The 17,724-nt window shown below is 41.9% G+C and overlaps 1 non-coding gene across 1 annotated transcript; it reads right to left on the reverse strand.

The window, feature by feature from the left end:
* Positions 1-17,346: 17,346 nt before the first annotated feature.
* Positions 17,347-17,419, reverse strand: TRNAW-CCA (transfer RNA tryptophan (anticodon CCA)). Its single transcript has one exon. It is a non-coding gene; the product is annotated as a tRNA-Trp (tRNA).
* Between the last annotated feature and the right edge of the window lie 305 nt (positions 17,420-17,724).

Raw genomic sequence — 17,724 nt, forward strand, 5'->3', positions numbered from 1 at the left:
AGAGACAAAATGCAAAACTTTAAAGAGAACAAGATGTAGGCCAAGGAAAGGAGTTAATAAAATATCAGATGACTTGATAATAGGAAATCCATACCCCAAACACCACTGTGCTTTAAGTAAACATGTTTTCTTTGTCTCACAGATTTTTCCTCTTTCAATGATACTGATGCATCTACATGTTGTCAACCAGTGGGCATTTGTAGAAATTGTTAAGATAACGGAGGAAGGCAATGAGGAGTTTTGCCTTTGGTCTTATGGGCACCAGGGATGCATATCTCTCTACCCTAAGTACCAGAATATCCTACATCTGAATCTTCCACAAGTCTCAAGGGAGAAGAATGAGCAGATACACATAGCATCCTACCCTCACCATCACTGTCATCTCCCCCACACCTGCCCTTCTTATCCTTCAAGGCCTTCCAACATAGAACTAACTCAAGTTCAAGGGTGAGGTGCACAGACTTCGCCTCCCTTGGAACTTGGGGAAACCACACTGTCCCTCAACCCCAACATCCTCCAGACTGTGTGCCCCAGCTTCCAGATCTGAGACCTGCCCATCGCTGATGGGTCCCAAGACTTCAGGACTGTTCCCAGTCCTCCCTTAACCTCTCAATTTCTTCACCTGTATATTCTGGATCCTACGGTTGGCAATATTCAGATACCAGCTATAAATATCCACAGTAGTTATTTCTAGTAAGGTAATGCTTACACAGAAACAACTGGTCAAGTGAGTACTTTAACCGTGCAAGAGTTAATTTGAGATGGGTCTTCCCTGGTGGTCCAGTCGTAAAGAATCTGCCTTCCAACAGTGTAAGCCCCAGTCCAAGGTAGGGGAAAAGGATGTCCCAGCTGAACCAGGCAAGCAGGAAGTTTGGATCTCTGATTGGGAGATGAAGATCCCACATGCCGCAGGGCAACTAAGCCCATCTACTAGAACTACTGAGCCCATGTGCCCTGGAGTCTGTGCACCATAACTAGAGAGTCCATGATCCCTCATGACACATCTAAGGCCCAACACAGCCAAATAAATAATTTTAAAAACTAAGCAATAACAGTTAATTCTTTGTGTCCCAGTGACTGGGCCATGGGGAGCCCAGATTAAACATTGTTCCTTGGTGTGTGTGTCTCTGAGGGTGTTCTGAGTGAGATTAGCATTGGAATCAGTGACTCTGTAGCTCATCCTCCTCTGTGTGTGTGTGGGCATCCACCCATGTTGAGGGCCTGAATAGAGCAAAGCGCCCCTTCCTGCCTGCCAGGTTCAGCTGGGACATCCTTTCCCCTGCCTTGGACTGGGGCTTACACTGTTGGTTCTTCTGGTTCTCAGGCCATCAGACTAGGACTTGAATCTCTCCAACTTCCCGTGGTGTCCAGTCTGCAGACCTAAACCTAAGCCTAGCCCTAACCCTGTAAATCATGGGGCTTCTCAACCTCCACAGTCATGTGAGCCACTTTCCCATAATAAATCTCCATAAAAAGTGAAAGTGAAAGTACCTCAGTCATGTCCCACCCTTTGCGATCCCATTGACTATATAGTCCATGGAATTCTCTAGGCCAGAATACTGGATTTCATAGCTGTTCACTTCCCTAGGGGATCTTCCCAACCCAAGGATCGAACCCAGGCCTCCCACATTGCAGTCAGGTTCTTTACCAGCTGAGCCACCAGGGAAACCCCAGAAATCTCCATATGTCAATATATTTCCTGTTGGGACTGCTCCTCTGAAGAACCCTGACTAATACAAAGAGGAATCTTGTACTTTGTGTGTTCCAGAAGGGAATAAATATGCTTTCCATGTGCAAAAATAAACAAATACACATACACAGATGTCTGGTGTTTTGTAAGTTCTCAGGCTATGATTCATTCTTTTGTTCCATAAATTGTTATTGGGTATCACCAATTAGCTTTTCTGCATGACAAACTATGAACAACCAAAGTAGCTTTACATAGAAATCTCTGTTTACACATGATTCTCCAGGCTGGAGATCTGGTCTGGCCTCAGCTGAGATGGGCTTACCTGGTGTTGGCTGTCCCCAGGGTCCTGTGGCCTCACTCTGGGCAGACGTGATGGAGATCACAGGCCATGTGGTTTCTCACTCATAGGCTCAGCGAGGCTTGTTTGAAGGGGGTGGGGGGTGCAGTCAACAGGGGTTTCCAGAGCAAGAGAGGGCAAGCTTTTAAAAAATATTTATTTACTTATTTGTCTATGTTGGGTCCTAATTGCAAGATCCAACATATTAGATATTTGTTGTGTCATGTGGGATCTTTTCAATGTGGCCCAAGGACTCTCTCGTTGTGGCATGCAGGCTCGGGAGTTGTGGCTCACAGGCATAGTTGCTCCACAGCATGAGGGATCTTAGTTCCCCGACCAGGAATGGAACTCACATCAACTGCACTGAAAGGTGAATTCTTTACCACTGGGCCACCAAGAAAGTCCCTGAAGGAAAGCTTTAAAAAGCAAATGGTCTTTCGCTCTCTGTTTAAGCATTATTTTCTTATTTACGGTCAGTCAGAGAAATCCCCAATGCCAAATTCAGATGCAAAAGTGTGAGCAAACAACCACTTTCCATGGGAGCAGTGAAAAAGTCATTTGCAAGGGAGTGTGAATAAGTGGAGGTAAAACTTGTGGTTACCTATCTTGATGGGTACAACTACTCTATACGCAGCATTGGGTGATTTGATGACAAATGACCCCTTTTGATAAAAGTGAAAAATAATCTGAAGGAGGAAACAGGCTCCATCGTGAAAGCAGGACTCTATCTTGGGCCGGCATGTGGACTTTAAGCTATACGCCCAGGATCTATAGAAATGACATACCAACTGGAAAACCAGGCCCCCTGGATGGAAGAGCCCTAGGGCTTGTACCTAGACTCTCTGTTGCCTAAAAGAATACCCTAATTATCTGTGTAACTGAATAGAATCATAAATTCTATTATGCTTATTGGGGTATAACCACAGGCCTATTGATAACTGTCCACTGTTAACTACCTAGGCTTAAGGCATATGAATCACGGATTCACTTTGATTGTATCCTTCTTTTCCTTTGTTCAGACTAGTTTCAGGGAATTTGGGGAGGTGGGTTTGGGCACATACACTTAGGGTATACAAGGTTTTCAGAAAAACTGGTCAGGGTCCTTGGCTAAGAGGAGACTCTGCCTCGGGCCCACTGGTGTAATAACCTGCACTCCACTATCTGCATTGTCCTTCTGAGTGAGTTTGTTTCCCAGAATGCATGGCTACAACAAATCAACAAAGAAAAATAATCAAAGTAATTCCAGCCCTCATAGCATACAGAGACTGAGCTTAAACAGACATATAACACACCAATTTTTACAGAATATAAGAAGTACTACAATAGCCATTTATGGTACCAGGAAGAACAGCCAGCTAGAACTTTAGATCATGGTTCTCAGGGCCCAGTAAGGAAGAGAAGCTGGTGTCACCTGCCCAGGGCACTTTTGGACCCTTGGAGTAAATAGCTGGATTGTAACCAAGCAGAAACCTGTGGTTCTTCCCTAAACAGGCTGCCCCACCCCCACTCCAAACTGCTGTCCTCTGCCTGCCTCTTGTCTGTAAAAAAAACTAACCAAAGAATACATTTAATCAGAGAAATGAGAAAATGCAGAAGCAAAGGAAAAGAGTCAAACAAGACAAAATAATAACAGTTTAGCCATTAAACAAAGTCAAGGATCTTCAGTTCCTCCTCAAGAAATATAGATAATATTCTAAGCCATCTCCTGTGAGCTGTCTTAGAGATACTGAAATTCCCACCAGGTGGGAAAAGTTAACTAAATGATGGCCAGACTGTAGCCATGACATGAGCTGACACAATTCTGAGAACTGGCCTCAAGGAAATGGGAAAAAATGGACCCTCGAACTGAAAATTAACTATGCTTAAAACAATCATGATGATACTGGATCTGACCACCACATGATCAATTTCAAGATGACTGTCAGAGCTACTGCGCTCTTTCTGCAAGTAGCCCCCTGCCTCCACCTGCACGCCCCTGAAACTCCCCTGTAAAAGCTCTTGGCCCCGATGGGCAGTTGGCTTTTGGACACAAGTCCATCTTCTCCCCAGGTTGTCGGCCTCCTGAATAAAGCAATCTTTCCTTTCCTACCAACAATTGCCTCTCGAGTATTAGCTTTCCAGCAGCAAGGAGGTGGACCTGAGTTTGGTAACAGGGTTTATGAAACCAAGTTCTACCTGGGGTTTCTGAAGGAGTTTATTCTCTCTGAGGATTGACCTAGATGGAGGGCACTGGCCTTTTAGGGGGAAGCTTGGCTGCTTTGACATGAGCTTCAGCTATAATGAACAAGCGTCTTCTTTCTCCCTGTGGCAAAGCAGATAGGACAAAAGAAATGTGGAATCCTCAGAGCTATTACTTACTTTGCAAGTGGAGCAAATGGAGCATGCTCAGTCATGTCAGATTCCTTGCCACCCCATGGACTGTGTAGTCTACCAGGCTATTCTGTCCATGGGATTTCCCAGGCAAGAATACTGGAGTGGGCAGCCACTTCCTCCTTCAGGGGAATCTTCCCAACCCAGGGATCAAACCAGTATCTTCCGCATTGGAAGGTGATTCTTTACCACTGTGCCACCTGGAAAGCCCCACTGACCATTGCATATAACTAAGTGTGATATGTTTCCAGTACCATAAACCTGGTAGTCTGAAGCATCCCAACACTTAATCCCATGTGTGAACTTCACACTTAAATGGTGATGTCCACATAGTACAAGTATCCCAGGCTTCCTCTGCTTCCTTCCACCCACAAAGCATAAAGCCATTAGCATAGGGTCCAAAAATGTACCTCTTATTCTCAGCCAAAGGGATTCCAAAAGGCATCTTAATCCAATGATACATTAAAATACCAAGAAAGCAAAGACCTGAAAGAACTTCACTATTAGGATGGTGAAATAACTTATTCCCTACCCTTGGACATTTCTGAGTGTGAGAGGAGGGTGCTATAAGTAATTACTTGGGACGACAGCATAAATGGGTCTGAACACATGTTGTTGAAAGATGACCCTTTCAGTTACTTACTTACAGATGTTTTATGAGCAAGAATGATTTTGTGGTCATTTAAATGGTGTTACATTACTCTAGAAATTATCTTGAATTTAAAAAATAGTTTATCTGAATTTCGGGAGCGGCTATTAACAATATGGAAAACAAATCAAATTTTTCATTACTATGTCAAAATAAAAAGAACTAGGAATCGTATAGGACCATGGGCTTATTTGAATAAAACACACTTTTTCCTCCATGAAGTAACATTTCTCATCATTTAAGAAAGCAGAGTTGGGACTTCCCTGGTGATCCAGTGGCCAAGACTCTGTACTCCCAATGCAGGGGGCCTGGGTTCAATCCCTGGTCAAGGAACTAGATCCCACATGCCGCAACTAAGAATTCACATGCAGCACCAAACCATAACCAAGATCGAAGATCCCACATGCTGTAGCTAAGACTCAATGTAACCAAATAAATAAAAGTCAATTTTAAAAGAAGAAAGCTGAGTTGATGGGAAAGTCATATGGAAACAATACTAAAAGTCCTTTTGGTTTGTCATGCTTCCTTCTTAGTGCTTTAGTTTCCTCCTCTCTTCTGCAGTTTGAACAAAGCTTTCTTGATAATTGGGCTGAATAGCACTAGGCTGTTTCCCCAAATTGCTCCTTTTGAGGTTGAGGAATATGGCTTTGCAGTCACCATGCTGACGGTGCATGAAAATGACTAGATGATGAATAGAGGGACAAACCCACTGGGTGTCAGGTATCTCACTGTGCGCATTGTCTTGGCAGCCTGAAGCTGTTGATTAGAACTGCAGACTGTGAGTTGCTTGCATTTTAAAAAGGGTGTGAAAAAGATCTCTGAAGTGACTATGGTTGTCACATTCCTGGGCCATGAGTTGCTTGTGTGTCTGGCTGGAGAATGATGGGAGAAAGGTCACATGATGGATGAAAAAAAGCCTGTGAAGCTATTTCAAGAGCTGTTGGTACTTGTTAAAATGGGGCATCCTGGGACTTTTACAAAATAATGATATACCTGGGATTTTGAACAGGATTTGATTATGGTTCAGAGTGACAGGGGATCCTCCCTATAAGCCCACAGTTGAGGAAATATTTACAGAAGGAGGTGAAGAAGGTCACTTAGAATGATGCCCTGGTGACCTCTGATGGTGAATGAATGGGTACCTATTTCAGCTGGTACTTTGTTAAAAAAAAAAAAATCCCCCAACAATTTCTAGCCCTGTAATGAGGCCAAGAAAACAGCATGAATATAACAGTGAATACCCAAATGCACCATCTATTTTTAGGAAGAGAAATGTGACAATTGAATACCAAGACCTTGACCCTTGACTCCAAAAGAAAAAAAAAGGAAAATTTTTCAAACAGCTATTGTTAATCTGAAATAGAAAAAATTGCCATTATAAACTGTATCAAACTCAAACGGGGTAATTAAATAGTTCATAACATCATTTTTAGTAGAAGTTCTATCTCTTTAGCTCTATAAGTGGATTCCATTCTCAAGGCAGAAGATTCATTACAGCAAAAATTCAGGGAATTATTATTTTCCATTATTTAGGATTTTTCATGGGCTAAATTACCAACCTCTTTCAGGAGACTTTACCTTTTCGTTCCAGGAATTCAGTTTATTCAAATTTAGATATTCAGCTTAAGCTAAGTGACAAGTTTCAGACAATCCTCCCTCAAAACAAATTACTTTATCTCACTTTATAAGTTATTCCTATGTATAAAATGGGGCTTCCATGATGGCTCAGTGAGCAAAGAATCCACTTGCAATACAGGAGACACAGGAGATGTGAGTTGGATCCCTGGGTCGGGAAGATCCCCTGAAGGAGGAAATGGCAACCAACTCCATTATTCTTGCCTGGAAAATTCTATGGACAGAGCAGTCTGGTGGGCTACAGTCCATGGGGTTGCAAAGAGTCCAACATGATTGAGCACATGGCATACATATAAAATGTGATATGTTTGAAAATGCAAAAAATTATACCCTGGAAAACATTTAAAACATCCTGCAAGGTTAACATTTGTATGATATCAAAACATGTTTTAAGATATTTTATTAAAAATTCTGTATCTGTCATCTTCCATTTCCCTTCACATTATAAAAATGCAGTGTAGAGAAATGGAAAGTTAAAAATCAGCATTTGATGGAAAATATGACCAAAGTTCATGAACTAATGAATGGATAAACAAAATGTAGTCTATTCCCACCACAGAATAGTCTTCTAGAAGTCATGATCTCCATCATCTCACAGAGCTTAATCTCTGGTTGTCTTCTTTTGCTCTGGTCTAGATCAGAATCTGGCAACTTCCCCATCATTCATGCAATCCTCCACCTAAGGTTTCACTCAAGTCATTCCCAAGTTGAGCAGACTTGAAAAGAACCATGAGAGCTCCTGTTGGCCCTCAGAGCCAACTTCAGCACACAGACCGCTCTCTTCAAAGAGATGCCCTCTCCTCAGCCCAATGTTCAGAACTCTTCAACTTTAATCCTTTCATATCTACTCAAATTTACTTTATATATGGTGGGCAGCACCTCACTTTGGAAAGCAGGTGTATTTTTTTCCGCATTGTTTTCTTGATCCAGAAAGAATTCCCGCGTAGCAATGTTACAAGAATAAAGAATAAGATAACCAACACAGGCCAAAATTTGGTTAAAATATTATGAATACTGTTGAAGCCTCCTGGGTGCCCTTCTCCAATTTTATTTTTTCTTTCCCTTGATGGAACTGCAATCCTAAATCTGGTTTTAACTATCCTCTGGGGTTCCTTTAATGAGGAGAGTGTGATTCTTCTTGACTTGAGCATATCACCCTCCATATTGGGTGAGATGATTCATAAAGGGGAGATTTCACATTTAGACTCAGGGTTATCAGGTCTAATGGATGCTAATATTTCATAAAGAGACAATCTATTTCACTACCTTTTTATTACTTGGCCTAAGACATCATTTACCACCAGGAATACTGACAAATTAAAAGACTTTTAAAAAACGGTCTATATCACATCTGTTGTGAATTCAGTCCAACCCAAAGAGAAATCCAGAATCTATTTCTGTATTGCTTTCTTGCATATAAATCCAGTGTTCGTAATTAATATTCACTTAACATGTGACAAGGTGCTTGTTTCTGTCAAATGAAAGTGAAGTGAACTTTGACATGTTTAGTCGTTCAGTTGTGTCTGACTCTTTGCGACCCCGTGGACTGTAGCCCACCAGGCTCTTCTGTCCATGGATTCTCCAGGCAAGAATACTGGAGTGGATAGCCATTCCCTTCTCCAGGGGATCTTCCTGACCCAGGGATTGAATCCAGGTCTCCCACATTGCAGGCAGATTCTTTAACATCCGAGCCACTTGTGAAAATGAAAAAGTTCGTTTTAATATAAAGTAGGGGACTCCCCTCCCAGAGGAGGGCATGGCAATCCATTCCAGGATTCTTGCCTGGAGAATTCCCATGGACAGAGGAGCCTCTCAGGCTACATTCCATGGGGCTGTAAAGAGTCAGACGTGACTGAGAGACTCAGCACAGCACAGGGGACTTCCCTGGTGGTGCAGGGGATATGGATCCTCCTGCCAGTGCAGGAGACACGAGTTCGATTCCTGATCTGGGAAGATCCCACATGCCATGGAGCAACTAAGCCCAAGCACCACAACTATGGAATCCGAGCTCTAGAGCTCGGGAGCTGCAACTACTGAAGCCCAAGCCCCTAAGAGCCCATGTTCCACAATTTGAGAAGCCACTGCAATGCGAACCCTGCGCACCTCAACTAGAGCGTAGTCCCCCCTAGAAAAAGACCACATGCAGCAAGAAGACCCAGAGCAGCCAAAAAATAAACGAACTTTTTAAAACTTAAAAATAAATATAAAGTAGGATTTTATTCCCCCCTCTGATTACAAGTTTCAGTGATTTCTGTGCCCTGTTTTCCAGTCCTAAAATATTGCTGGCAGCTCACTTGATCTGGGAAAAGAATTGAAATACTCTGTTGAGGGCACAGGAGAGAGTTGAAATAACTGATGTGTGTGATAAAGTCACAGAAAGCTGCAGAGAGAATTCACATTGCTCAATTTAGCAAAAATATTAGCTTGTGTTCTATGGTGGTTGGTGGCAATGGAATTTACAAAATGACATTTGGGTAAATTCTATACATCTATTTTGTATATACAAATAAGTAAATTGAAAACTCTAGGAAGTGTATAAGTTGGTAAGTGTTTTTGTGGGTGTCTTGGGTATAAATGGGATGTATCAGCATTTACCCTTTGTTTCTAACTCATCCAGCAGACAGCATGAGGAGATAAGCAGTGAAGTCAGGAGCGTGTGGCATCGTGGATGACAGGGTCTCACATGCCATTCTTTTTTTAAAAAATAATTTGATTTAGGGACTTCCCTCGTGGTCCAGTGGCTAAGGCTCTGCATTCCCAATGCAAGGCACCCAGGTTCGGTCCCTGGTCGGGGAACTGATCCCACATGTCACAACTAAAACTCGATACAGTCAAATAAATGATCTGGAAAAAAAATGTTTTAAAAAAATAATAATTTTATTTATTTAGTTAGTTCTTTTTGGCTGTGGTGGGTCTTCTTGCTGCTGCTGGGTCTTCGTTGCTGCGCAGACTTTTCCCTAGTTGCGGCAAGCAGCGGCTCTCTAGCTGTATTCTCATTGCAGTGGCTTCTCTTGTTGCAGAGCATAGGCTCCAGGTTGCGTGGGCTCAGTAGCTGGAACTCCCAGGCTCTAGAGCCTATATAGGCTCAGCTATGGTGCACCAGCTTGAGTTGCTCTGTGGCATGTGTGATCTTCCCCAACCGGGATCGAACCCATATCTCCTGCACTGGCAGGAGGATTCTTTACCACTGAGATACCAGGGAAGCTGGGGAACACTTAACATCCTTGAAGGGAAGGGGAAACATCCCCCCTTTTATCTGACTGTCAAAGGCCAACATTTATTTAAGCCTCAGAGAATGCAAGAAACATTTCGTTAGAAAATATTTGACCCTAAAATGCACATTCTACTTTAGAAAACAGAACACTGACTGTTAACATTTTGTTTAGAGAAGCACTGATTGCAGAAATTGAGGTACATAGAATTTCGGAGGAAAATGTTTTCAGTCTGCAATAACTACATCCGACACTTTCATGCTTAGAAGTTATTGTAAACTCTAGCCAATTTTTTCTTCAGACCTGGGGAAAAAATGTAATTGTGAAACACATGAAAGGGATGTGTCAACAGTCTGTTTCTGAACCATCTGTGACCGTTACTGCCGTCAGTATTTTATTTAGTTTCAAGGGGCATCAGAATTGGGCTTCCCAGGTGGCGCAATTGTAAAGAATCCTCCTGCCAATGCAAGAGATGCAAGAGAAGTGGGTTCAATCTCTGGGCCGGAAAGATCCCCTGGAGTAGAAAATGGCAATCCATGCCAGTATTCTTGCCTGGGAAATCCCATAGACAGGAGCCTGGTGGGCTACAGTCCATGGGGAAGCAAAGAATCAGACACGACGGAGCCCACACTGAGCATTTTTACCTGAACGTCAGAATGGGAAGCAGACTCCCTCTATAATTAAAATGGATTTCAGTAAATATAATCATTCTTGACGTGAGAGATATGACTGTTCCATGGAGTAACTGTGAGGCTGGGGTCAACACTCTCTGCCACGGTTGTGGGTCATTGTCAGCTGGGTCTGTGCGCGGTGCTGGGGGCATCGCTGGGCATCATCTCTGGGCTGCTCCGTCTCCACCTGGTCCTCAGAGCTCTGAGTGCTGAGACCTGGGCTGCAGTGCTGGGGTGTGGAAGTCATGCCACTCCGTGTGATGACTGGTCATCTCCTTCTTGTGTGCAGAGGGAGAAGTGTGCTACTTTTGCAGTCATCCTTTCTGACTAATGCAGGAGGCTGTGGTCTTCACCTTGTGATGGAGAAGAATGATCTTGCTCAAGAGATGAGGTCGCTGAGGGCTCCAGGCTTCCATGTGTGGACTTGCCTGTGTTGGTGTGTGGGCATAAACTCAGGAGTACACGTGGAAGAGGAACAGCTTCACCCCATTTCCAGGCACTTGACTCCCATCACCATCACTCCAGTGAAATAGCAGCACTTTTCTTTTTTTAATTTTTATTTTATATTGGGCGTATAGTTGATTTTGTGTTCAGGTGGATGGCAAACTGGTTCAGTTCTACATGAAAGAGAAAGAGAAAGAGAATAGTCAGTTGTTTCTCACTCTTTCCTACTGCATGGACTGTAACCAGCCAGGCTCCTCTGTCCACAGAACTCTCTAGCAAGAATACTGGAGTGGGTTGCCATTTTCTTCTCCAGGGGACCTTCCCGACCCAGGGATTCAACCCCAGTCTTCTGCACTGCAGACAGATTCTTAACCACTGAGCCACCAGCAGAGTCCTTCAGTTATACATATATCAATACATATATCCATTCTTTATCAGATTCCTTTCCGTTATAGGTTATTACAGAATACTGAGTAGCTTTCCTTGTCCTTTACAGTAGATCCCTGCTGATTACCTATTTTGCATATAGTAGTGTTTATATCAATGGGTTTCATAAGGAATCAGCCCCATCAAAGGCTGATGGAGGCCTAGGTGGTTCCATTTTGACCTAACACATCAAATTTTTTTAATAGTAAAATGATGAAATGAGATCATAAAAACTGAGATGTATTTCAACTATTTATATTCTCTGAGTTCCTACTTTTAATACATGACAGCATTTTTAATAGATTCTTGTGCTAGTTACATACAATTACATCACTTAACAGATACTGATTCATAGCATGTTGAGAATTTTGTTGTCTGGTACTGTGCAAACTGTAAAGTATCATTGAATTTATTGTATCATGACTTGCTGCTATCAAAAACCAAAAGAATAAGGAGCCAAGCTGAAAGCTCCTATCTAGCAGTCTTAACAATCCATCTAAAAAATGAAAAATGTAGCCAAACATCCAGATGGCTGTTCCCAATTTACCATCCCAGCGTGAGGATATTTACAAATATCCAGGAGTTTGCACATTGCAAACACCACTAGCTCTAGTTTTCTCTGCATTCTGTGGATTGCTCATCACTTTGCCCATCTTCCAGAGCACTGCAATTAATCTCTTTGTGTGAGAGTCCATCAGCACGGTCATCTGGTTTTTCTCCTGACTCTTTCTTTTTTGGAAACAAGATAGCAATCACTGTTAAATTAAGATAAATCTGAGTTTCTAAGTAAGTTTTCAAGGGCAGCTTTGGAGAAAATAAAAGTAAGGCTATAGCTGTAGAGAAGGGATAAAGTGGATAGAGTGAAATGATGCCGTGACTTGAGAAAATGCAAACCCCAGATGTAAAGGGGGAAAAGATGGCAGGTTTATCATTCCCAAGAGGAAGTTAACCGTACTTAAATTTGCAACTTGCCCATTTTGTTTTCTCTGTTTCTTTTTTCTTCTCTTTCTCATAAACCAAACACTGAAAAAAAGAAAAGGAGGATAGGAGGGAGAAAGGGAAGGAAGGATAGAAATCTTTCCTTTAATGAGTCTTTTCAATTTTCCTAATGAATTATGAACTTATTTAGTGTAAAAGGTATAAAAGCTTATCAACAATCCATCATTTTGCAGATGTATCACTTTCCACGAGGTGAGTTATGGTGACTGTGCTTAAAATAATTCTTAAAAGTGCAAAGGAGTTTAGAGATATTCAGTAATCATTTAAACTGTTGAGATAAAAGGATGCATTTATTCATCAGCCAAGTCCATTTCTGTTAGGTTGATTCCATCCAGTAAAATGTAAATGTTACTCATGTGTCACTGGACAATTAATCAACATGTAGAGTTAGCTTACTTAGATCTAAGGATTAATAATCACTATCTGGCACAAAAAAATCCATATTGTCAGTAAGCTTTTGCCTTCGTCTTACTAGACTACAGGTGCTATGCTGTGTGTGTCCCTTAATTGAGATAAATTTTATTTTTTGCCAGAATGAAAGGTACCGGGAAACATATCTAGCGAGCCAGAGCGGGGAAAAAAGTATGTCTTTATGTTTAAGCTTGCTCTTTGCTTTTTACTGTTAGAAACCTTGGCTTGCATTCAAACTCTGACCAACTTAAAAAAAAAGAAAACTAAACAAAAAACCTGTGGTATTAAATACTTATGACTTTGTTCTTTTTTTCTGATTAAAAGGCACTAAAAGGTGAGGATAGGACATTACGGATTAGGAAAGATTGACAATTATCTTAAGGGGCTAAAAATGACTTTGAGTAGAATTAATTCACATGAAAAATTTTAAATGTAGACTGCTTTAGAATGCTATTTACCCTGAAGTTCATTCATACAGACAAAATATATTAAAAATCAGAGGATCAGTTTCTGATTCAACTAGGAGTTTGTCCTCCTGAGTTATTTCCACTCCCTTCCAAGTTGCTGCTACAATAACTGTGAATTGATTTTATTTTTGAGAAGTAAATCAACAAGGATTAAGAAAGACAGAGGAGGCCACGGGAACAAAAAATGTTGGAAGCTGAGCTAAGTTATAGTCCAATGTGCTGTGCTGTGCTTAGTCGCTCAGTCATGTCCGACTCTTTGCGACCCCATGGACTGCAGCCCTCCAGGCTCCTCTGTCCATGGGGATTCTCCAGGCAAGAATACTGGAGCGGGTTGCCATGCCCTCCTCCAGGGGATCTTCCCAACTCAGGGATCGAACCCAGGTCTCCTGCATTGCAGGCAGATTCTTTACCATCTGACCCACCAGGGAAGCCCCTGTAGTCCAATAGGGAAAATCTAAGCAATAACCCAGTTTATTCCAAAGAACTACTCGGAGGTTCAGGAATTCTGACACTAGAAGCCTCTAAACAGCTAGACAGACAATGTTAACAATAACAGCGTTTGCTTAAGAAGTTTGATCCCTTCTCTAGCTGGCAGAACCCATGGTACATTTCCTGTGATGATTAAAACAAAGAGGGCTCAGGTACACTTGAAGATGAGCTATTATACTCCATGCCTGCAGGGCATCCTGGACCCAGAGGAGATGCACATCCCTCCCCACCAGCTGAGTTCCAGAATGACAATGGCCAGACCCCACCTTCCACACCATGCTCACAAGATCCACCTCTGAGGAGCTGCAGGAGCCAATGGGGAAAAACACAAAGGTACTGGGATCAAAATGTAACTTAGGTGTTATGATAAAATTTACCAGTGAAAGCCTCATGCTCAGGTTAAAAAAAAAATACCCACTGTATTTTAAACAACTTAAATAAAAGAAAATAGAAACTGATTTTAAAAGTGGCTCTGGATTTGGTAAAAGGAATGCCCTTATGTTGCCAATGGATATGAAGAGTTAGAATAAAAATATTTTATATAAAAAATAAATAGAGGTTCCATCTTTTCAGCCATCATGGAAATAAAAATTGTGACCTCAATGAGATATCATTTTAAGTTCATCAGATTGGCAAAAAGATTTAAAATTTTATAATATCAAATGTTGGTAAAATGTGAAACTACAAGGATTCTTCATCTACTGCTAGTGGAAGTGCATTGATGTGGTTGTGTTTGAAAATAAATTGTCATTTATCACTAAGTTGCAGATATTTCTACTGTATGACATAGATATTTTATCACTGTATATACTTTAGAGAGGCATGCTCACTTGTTTCTCATGTCTCCTAGAACAAAAACCCAAAGTCTAACAAAAAGCAAACAAAAAACAACAACAACGAAGGAACTGGCATCAAAGGTTTAGTGAAACAGCCCAGCTCAGCCGGCACTGGACATTCTCCACCACATGTTCAATATCATTGCCTCTTGCTCTTAAACCTATCATCAGGGTTCACATCCATGAGGAAATCTTCCAGCCCAAAGGTACACGCTGAAACAAGCAAGAAAACAGCAAGAAGTAACTTGAAGGGATTAGAGCTTTGCAGAGGAGAAAATTTATAAAAGAAAAAAATTAATATCAAGACATAGGATGTAACCAAAATATACTGAGATGTAGAAATTACGCTAAAAACAAATTACTTAGATGTGTTGAAAATGGTTGCTTCTGAGTAGAGGAATCAGTAAGAGTTCAAGGATTTAAAAATGTGTGTGTGTGTGTGTGTGTGTGTGTGTGTATGGGCTTTCCTGGTGACTCAGTGGTAAAGAATCCGCCTGCAATGCAGTAAACAGAGGTTCGATCCCTGGGTGTGGAAGATCCCCTGGAGGAGGGCATGGCAATCCACTCCAGTACTCTAGCCTGGAGAATCCCATGGCTAGAGGGGTCTGGAGGGCTGTGGTCCATTGGGTCACAAAGAGTCGGACATGACTGTAGTGACTGAGCACACACACACACACACACACACACATGTATTTGCATTATTGAATTTTTGACTCTTCAGTTCAGTTAAGTTGCTCAGTCGTGTCTGACTCTTTGTGACCCCATGAATCACAGCACTCCAGGCCTCCCTGTCCATCACCAACTACCGGAGTTTACTCAAACTCAGGCCCATCGAGTCAGTAATGCCATCCAGCCATCTCATCCTCTGTTGTCCCCTTCTCCTCCTGCCCCCATTCCCTCCCAGCATCAGGGTCTTTTCCAATGAATCAACTCTTCGCATGAGGTGGCCAAAGTATTGGAGTTTCAGCTTCAGCATCAGTCCTTCCAATGAACATTCAGGACTTATCTCCTTCAGGATGGGCTGGTTGGATCTCCTTGCAGTTCAAGGGACTCTCAAGAGTCTTCTCCAACACCACAGTTCAAAAGCATCAATTTTTTGGCACTCAGCTTTCTTCACAGTCCAACTCTCACATCCATACATGACCACTGGAAAAACCATAGCCTTGACTAGACGGACCTTTGTTGCCAAAGTAATGTCTCTGCTTTTTAGTATGCTATCTAGGTTGGTCATAACTTTCCTTCCAAGGAGTAAGCGTCTTTTAATTTCATGGCTGCAGTCACCATCTGCAGTGATTTTGGAGCCCCCAAAAATAAAGTCTGATACTGTTTCCACTGTCTCCCCATCTATTTCCCATGAGGTGATGGGACCAGATCCCATGATCTTAGTTTTCTGAATGTTAAGCTTTAAGCCAATTTTTTCACTCTCCTCTTTCACTTTCATCAAGAGGCTTTTCAGTTCCTCTTCACTTTCTGCCATAAGGGTGGTGTCATCTGCACATCTGAGGTTATTGATGTTTCTCCTGGCAATCTTGATTCCAGCTTGTGGTTCTTCCAGCCCAGCGTTTCTCATGATGTGCTCTGCATATAAGTTAAATAAGCAGGGTGACAATTTGACTCTTAGAGGTTGTAAATGCCTAACTTCAATTTTTTATAACACAGTGATTCGTGCCATTTTTTCCAAGTTATCTTCCAAAAGTTCAAGTTTTCATTTAAAACTGGTTAAGGTGCCTCATGACATGGTGAATCATCTGATAATTCCTTAAAATAGGCTGACTTCTTATAGTTCAAATGATATTATTTGTGATTTTGCCCTGTTTAGTGGATTATGGCCAAAGCAAGTCCAGATTCATCAGAATGAAGTCAGCTCAAAGGTGAAAAAGTGAAATTATAAAACTGCTGAGCTCGACCAGCTGTCTCAATCCCATTATGGGTATGTTAACAGACAGAATCCACTTCAAAACAACTTCAAGGAGTACAATTGAGTGTTTAATATCAACATATTGAATTAATGATCCAAAACTAAAGTATTACTGCTGAAACTCAAAGACATCCTACAGATCAAAAATACTCATGCAGAACAGAAATTGCTTTTGATAGACCATTCATTCTAGTACACAAAAATTTTTAAAAAATCACTTAGCACTGGGAATTATGAAATGTAAAGATGGTCCAGATAGGTAGAATTACTCCCTGCCTCCCACAAGATGCTGCTGAGAAATATTGGAAACCTGTGTTCCTTATCTTGTTCCTCCTCTGTTCTCAATCCTCTTTGCTAGGTGTTTGGACTGAGTATCTTGGGAGTATAGATATTAACACGAAAGCAACAAGCAAACCAAAGCAGAACAAGAGGCATTGTGTGACTGTTGCTTGTGAGAAAGTGAAGAAGGTGGTTCTACTTCTAAGATTTAAGGTGGGAATGGAGCATGATAGGCAAAGAAGTGCAAGGAACAAGCAGAAGGAGAGCCAAACTATGCCAGGACTTTGGTAAACCCAGCATGGGGTTAATTTCAGCCTGTGCCTAGCCTCTCTGCTGGTGCCCATGTGCCCTGCATAGTCAAGCTTAGTGGACTTGGCCAAGAGAAAGGAAGCCCATGGATAGCTGGGACTAGGAATTCTGAGGATATTTCCCAATGACTGAGAGACCAGAGGATATTTTTACATATATATCTGGCTGCACTGATTCTTAGTTGTGGTAGCATGTGGGATCTAGTTCCCTGACCAGGGATTGAACCTGGGCCCCCTGCTTTGGGAGCAAGGAATCTTAACCACTGGACCACCAGGAAAGTCCTCAGAGAATGTTGTAAAGTGTAAGTTTATGAACAGAGATGCCTTGTATTCAACTTGCAGTTGCCACTGTTTTCATAATGGAAACTCTTCCTTTGGCCCCTCTGCCCTTCACCTAGCTTCACCAGAATTTACACAACTCACCAATGCTTTTTGTAAGTAAAGATGTGAAAATAAAAGAAGGCGCTGAGCTTCAAACCTGGGGTTCATAGCTTGCAAATGAGAGGGAAGCTTGGAAATAAAAGCAAAAGTGAGATGTGACTGTAGGATCATAAGCCTCAGGAATCCGCATCACATTGAGGGA

Source organism: Odocoileus virginianus, chromosome 12, assembly GCF_023699985.2.
Source record: "Odocoileus virginianus isolate 20LAN1187 ecotype Illinois chromosome 12, Ovbor_1.2, whole genome shotgun sequence".
Classification (NCBI taxonomy): Eukaryota; Metazoa; Chordata; class Mammalia; order Artiodactyla; family Cervidae; genus Odocoileus; species Odocoileus virginianus.